The sequence below is a fragment of the Bicyclus anynana genome, chromosome 17 (genome assembly GCF_947172395.1).
Source record: "Bicyclus anynana chromosome 17, ilBicAnyn1.1, whole genome shotgun sequence".
Classification (NCBI taxonomy): Eukaryota; Metazoa; Arthropoda; class Insecta; order Lepidoptera; family Nymphalidae; genus Bicyclus; species Bicyclus anynana.
The window spans coordinates 13,942,848-13,949,858 of NC_069099.1; the positions used below are offsets into that span (position 1 = coordinate 13,942,848).

The window sequence follows — 7,011 nt, forward strand, 5'->3', positions numbered from 1 at the left end:
TTTAAAAGAAAAGTAAATTAATTTTCTTTGTGTGGAAAGTTATTGCAGCCTAGTCATAATTATGACCATTGCTAGCGGACGCCCGCGTGAAATTAAATTTTTCACGAATCTCTTGGGAACCATGGATTTTTCTTGAATTAAAAGTCGCCTGTATCCTGTGTATTAATCCAGAGTTAAATCTACTTCCATTCCAAATTTAGGCCAAATCGGTTAAGTAGTTAAATAGTAACAAACATCCAAACAAAATCCATACAAACTTTCGCGTTTATAGTATTAGTAGGATCAGCCGATCGACGTCCAAAGCTGGACATAGACCTTTTGCAAGGAAATCGAAACACTAAACTGTCTTATGCCAGATGCGTCCAGCATCGCTCTGATAAAAACTCACAATATCAAATCAAATTAGCCTAAACAGCAATGTTTTCATTTTGTAGTACAGTTTATGTTATATTATCTTAACCAAATTATTTCACTATCTTTCATAAGAATAAAAATAAAAATAAAATCCTACGCGTCAGTGAATTCAAATCTGAGAAAACGCTTACAAAGTTCGTTTCACTCTGATACTTGCGCGTTTAGATGCAGAGCTGAAAATATTCCATTGCAAAGAATTCGAAAATTCCAATTCCAACTCTTTGAAATTTGAATATTACCAAACTGTATTACGAAGCATTATCACCAGTACTAATGAAGTACCATTGAAAATAAGTATTATTTTTAGTGTTTTTTTTAATTTTTACACGCTTTACATTAGCTTCATTTGTAACTATGTATGTAAGAAAATTTTGGAATCTTAATTTGACCCGTTTCCCGGTCTTCGATTAGGATGAAATTATGAATTCTGATGACAATACATAACTAGCTAAGAAACGTCATTACAAATCCAATATGGCGGCCATCCCAAGATGGCAGACTAGCTGTTTGAAATGCACCCCCATGATATGGATATCAAATGAAAGGGTTTGCTGTCAAAAAGCGTGTTTTTAGTTGTTTAAACCATTATTATTTATGGTAACCATTATTACCTGATGGTAAGTGATGATGCAATGTAAGATGGAAGCAGACTAACTTTGACTGTTTTACTTTATAATATTGTATTTGTTTATAAATATCATCCTCATATTTTTAAGCATAGCTTTCGAAAGTGAAACTACAATACACAAACCACTTGTACAGCACTTCAAGAGTAATTTCACGGTATCTAAGTAGTAATTAGTAGTGCGTGTGATTTATAGCCGATGGGGCAGATTTATTGGTCTTTAGCCAATGCCCTTATGATTAGTGTTCGAGATGCTGCGAGGAACCGATACAGAGAACTAAATGTTTGCTGGATGTGGCTTTATAGTGAAATTCACTTTTAGGTACGTCCGCAATTTTTTCCCTTTAATTTGCAAGTTCTTTTAGACTAATTGTTCTTCAGTGGCGTAGGGTCCCTTGGCTTGAAGGAAAACATCGTGAGGAAACCTGCATACCAGAGAATTATCTTAATTCTCTGCGAGTGTGAAGTCTGCCAATTCGCATTGGGCCAGCGTGGTGGACTATTGGCCTAACCCCTCTCATTCTGAGAGGAGACTCGAGCTCAGCAGTGAGCCGAATATGGGTTGATGACGATGTTCCTGCTGCTTTGCTGTATGATCAATTTACGATTAATTAATACAAATTCATCAAACCCAATCACAATGTAGGTATTGTTCATGACTGCGCCAACGTGTCTCGATTACGATTTTTGAAAGTTACCCTCGATTTCTCCAGGATCCCATTATCAGATCGTGACGCGAGGATAATGGGATCCCATCAAGATACCCTTTTAAACAAAACAAAAATTATTCAAATCGGTTCAGGCGTCTTCGAGTAATCATGTAACACCAAATAAAGGGTAAAAATTACTCACTCACAAAACAAAAATGCTTGCTCAAAATAAATATGACAGTACAACTTAACCTTATGCCGGAAAAAAGAGATTGCTTTTTTTACTTTTGTCTATTTCTGAAATGAAACTATAAGCAGTATTTTTATGTTTTATTTTTCGGGAAGCACCAGATTGACAGTGTAAATTAGACTTTCCTAAATTTTGATTTTACACGTAAGGGGCCCTTTAGTACTGGTCCCCGTATCATCGATGCGGCTGACACGGCGTTAGCTAGACGCCCCTGGACCTCTTTAATGCGATCCTGACGCAAAATCCTTGAACGTTAGCGGTTTTCGATATTTCGTGATGAATGTTTAATCGCCCCGCGAGAAAATCGTGAGAAAGTTTTTCTATAATATTGATAATTCCTGAAAGGTGGATGGTTAATATTCTTGAAAAAAATTAAATGAACATTTTTAGTGAAAGTGAAAACTATAGCGTACCGCTTCCAGTGAATCATCTCTATAGCCGACAGCATGTTTCGTCTGTCCAGAGAAGCTCTCCCAGTAATGGGGATGATCATTAATATTTAACGCCGCAGATAGGAATTCATTTATGTTTACTATCGCGCCCGGATTCGCTCGTATTCTGCGGCTATGGTGTTAATGGATTATCAACGTTTGTTGTTAAGTATTATCACCCCAAGCCAGGCCTCTTCTAAGTAATTTTCTGTAAAACATCATCGAATGTCATATCCAATCCAACTAGGCTGTAAATATCATAGGATTTATTTATTTATTTAAACAGGACACCAACAAAATCTTACAATAAAATCTAAAGAGATATATAACTTATGGCAATTATTGCAGACCCACATATTGGTTGTCACAGCATGCACTAAGGTTAAGGCCTAGTTCGGACTACTCCAGTATTAGTAAGGCCTATAGCATTATAATATTATATAAAAATTTAAACCTACATTATAGGTACCTATATAAACGCACCTCCCAGTCAAAACCTACCCTCAGTCGGGTAAAAAGTCCTCAATCCGCAATTCGGAAGCACTCAACTATTTTAATCCCGTCAGTTCTGGTGTCAATGATGGTGTCCGCGGGGGCGAAGGCTGCGGGCGGGGGGCGGGGCACAAATTGTGCGTGCTCATGGGAAATCTACGGTTATTAGCTGTCAATCATCGCTGATCGGATCGCTCCCCGCGTGGTGAGTTGTCGCCGTGCTGTGATTTTTCTTTTTTTTTTTTTTGACTTCGGATTGTGGTTTCGGATCCGGTATTTTGGAGTTTTTTTTATAGTTATTATTGCTGAAAGGGTGAGGCCCACCTAAGGGTAAGCGGGCATCTTTTACCTGAAAAGAGTATACCGAAGAGTAACCGGAAACCGAAAACCTTCAAATCGACTATTCCATTCCATATTATAGGCAAACTATCGTCCAAGGTCGCTAACCTACCTCCCTACCTAAAAGTCTTGTAAAATCATTCGTCGACGTCACATAAAACATCCAAATATAATATAAAGTCCCATCACTAATATTAACTCGAAAGTTTGTACGGATGTTTGTTACCCTTACACGCAGAAACTACAAAATAAATTTAACTGAACTTTGGAAAGGAGACCATAAAGTAGAAAACGGGAAAAACTAAACAAGTAAACGAAACACGCCCTCGACTTCGTCCGTGAGTTCTGTCTTTAGTTAAAAATATTAAGAGCCATATTCTTAAAATATAGTAAAATCAAACTTGTTTACGAAATCGTATTAAAAATATAGATTTAAAGTGAGCAACTGAAAAGTTTTGCGCAGGAAATTGCCTCGCGCTTCGATTTCCACCCGTAATCCGTTCTGATATCACAGCATCTCAGCGCCTATGCTAACCTATGCAGCAGCATACGCCATTTTGATGGAAAATTTAAATTAAATGTAGACTCCGCGCCACGAAAGAAGTCCCGCGGCTAAAACCTGAATTAAAATTGACAGCGCCTTACACAAATGACAATAAGTCAAAGTCAAAAGTCAAAATTCATTTATTTCAAATAGGCTTAGTTTACAAGCTCTTTCGAAACGTCAGGTAATAATATTAAACTTAAGATAATGTGATAATAATTAATTTAATTATTCGAAACTTAAAATGAAAGTTACGAGGGTTCAAAACGCGCCTTGGTCCGAGAAGAGCCCACAACAAACTCAGCCAGGTTTGTCCTTTTTTTAGTTCATCACCATTTAACAATAGGTATATAAGTAGCCTGTCATGTAATACATTTCATTTCCAAGCAATTTTGTCATTTACGTAATCATTGACACCATAATACGACTTTTCTATAAGCTTACGTTTAATAAAAACTTTGAACTTATTGAGAGACATGCCAGTGATTTCATGTAGCAGTTTATAATAAAAACGTATGCAATTGCCCTTAAAAGAATTAATAATTTTTTGTAACCTAGTGTATTGTGCAACAATTTTATTTTTATTTCCGACGTTAATATTATTGCAATCACACCTTTTTAAGACCGCCATTACCAAATGACAATGAGCGTCAATAAGACATTAGCGCCGCGTCTACGGGACTTGTTTCTTGGCGCGGAGTATAATAGACACTACACAGTAGGCTAATACACTAACATTGACGTATGTTAGTTGACATATGAAAATAGTCAACAGCTTTATTTCTGACGTCAACTACTGAGTTACTTCTAGGGTGTTTACTATAAATTTTCAAGTAGATACCTACTTACCATGATTTTTTTCCAAAGGGTTTTCATTAATTTTTAGAACTACAACTCTATTATAGACCTATATTAGTACCTATCTTCTTATGTATTCGACGGGCAGACAAATGAAATGAATACTTGATCGACTTCCAAATGTCAGGCCAAATGGAATAATAAACTAGACGGGATTAACGGCGGCGGTGATAGGCTGATAGCTCTTACACTATTCATATATGTACCTACTTGAATATTCATTATTCATCATTATCACCTAAACAACCCATTTTCGGCTCATCGTTGACCATGAGTCTTCTCTCAGAATGAGGGGTTAGGTTAGTTTGGCTAACTGTCCACCATTGTTGACCCAAAGCGCATTGGAAACCTTCACACACGTCGAGAATAAGAAAATTCCCTTACTGGTTTCCTCACGATGTTTTTCCTTCACCGTTCGAGACACGTGATGTTTAATGTCTTATCTGAAAAATTGGAGCTGCATGCCCCGGATTCGAAACTACGCAAAGGTCTTATAGGGCTATCGCGGCTGTCAGTCATTATTAACTGCAAAAGTTTTATACTCGTAGATATGTCATTAACGCGTCGAAACCGAGTCGAACAAATGTGGCTAATTGTCCTAATTTCATTTATTCGCATAGTGAACAACGAAAATTATTTAAACAAATAATTAATACATAAATATTGTCTACAATGTCAAGTTGTGTGTTCAGTAAGTGTAAAAACTTTAATAACATAATTATATCATCATCATCATTCATCATTATCAACCCATATTCGGCTCACTGCTGAGCTCGAGTCTCCTCTCAGAACGAGAGGTGTTAGGCCAATAGTCCATCACGCTGGCCCAATTAATTTTCAAGTAGATACCTACTTACCATGAATTTTTTCTAAAGGGTTTTCATTAATTTTTAGAACTACAACTCTATTTATCATTATCAACCCATATTTGGCTCACTGCTGAGCTCGAGTCTCCTCTCAGAATGACAGGGATTAGGCCAATAGTCCATCTCGCTGGCCCAATGCGGATTGGCAGACTTCACACACGCAGAGAATTGAGAAAATTCTCTGGTATGTAGGTTTCCTCACGACGATTTTCCTTCATAGTTTGAGAGGTCATCATCATGTTTAATTTGAAATTTCTTGCATGCCCCGGATTCGAAACTACGCAGAGGTATATCCATTGCGCTATCACGGCTTTCTTTCATTATTACCAGCCTACTTTATAGCCCAATACAGAACAAAGCCTTCTTCTTCTTATAAGAGAGGTGATATAGAACTTAGACTAAGTATGGAACTTAGACTAAGCACGCTGCTCCAATGCAGTTGGCAGACGGTATATTTATTTGGATATAGACACAGGCTGCTAAAAGCCTCACCTAATGATGATTTTTAACAGCAAATAGTCCTTTACATAAATGTCGCGTTTAAACTCAACGATCAGCAATATTACACAAATAACGACACAAACCAGGTGTGTGTCAATCAGTTCCGAGCATAACCGCAAACTATTTATTTATCGTAATGAGTAATGCCGGTGCCACGTGCCGGCTGTTCGCTCTATTGGGTCAAGAAATCATTGCTAGTGCTTGCTCACCGTACAATCATAATTAAAGAGGCATTAATACTTATTCTTTAACAGACTGCGGCAAAGCCATTTCATTATACTTTTTTACGTAGTCGGGTTATACTTTTTAAACTTTATTTTTTTTATTAAACTAGTTGACTGTAATATCCTTTTCCCTCGTTGGTCTAGTCAGCGTATGTTGTTTCGAATCACGAGGTCCAGGGTTTGAATCCTGGGTCGGGCTAAGAGTTTCTTCTAGGAAATTTTCAGTTATTTTCAGATCGGAGTATGTTCGTGGTGTAACATTCCCGTACCTGGGAGCGCACGTGACGTCGGTCCCGGCAATTATCATTAACATTTCGTCATTAATGAATTTGACATTATCACCCTAAGCCCATTTTAGCTGAGTGGTGGGTTTAAACTCCATATTTTTTTTCTAATTTTATTCGGGAAAGACTGTATTATAAGTGCGTTTATAATAATTATTTTTTTTTTACTGTATTTGACATAAAAAAAGGAAAACAAAAAATGCTTTGGAGGTGCTGGGATTTGAACCCAGGACTTTCAGCATGCGAAGCAGACACTCTACCACTGAGTTACACCCCCTGCAACAAAACTTGCCAATTTAAGGACAACTTTCTTGACTGGAAAGTGAAGTGTAAAAAAAAAAAACTAAAAATATGTGAGAGAATTAAGAAAATTCTCAGTTATGCAGGTTTCCTCACGATGTTTTTCCAACACATAACTGAAAAGTTGGAGGTGCATGCCCCGGACCGGATTCAAACCTACGCTCTCCGAATCGAAAGCAGAAGTCATATATGCACTGGGCTATCGCGTCTTATCACGCTGTTTGAATAGACAG

General features: G+C 37.3%; 1 non-coding gene across 1 annotated transcript; it reads right to left on the bottom strand.

Moving 5' to 3' along the window:
- Nucleotides 1-6,683: 6,683 nt before the first annotated feature.
- Nucleotides 6,684-6,755, bottom strand: Trnaa-cgc (transfer RNA alanine (anticodon CGC)). Its single transcript has one exon. It is a non-coding gene; the product is annotated as a tRNA-Ala (tRNA).
- Between the last annotated feature and the right edge of the window lie 256 nt (nucleotides 6,756-7,011).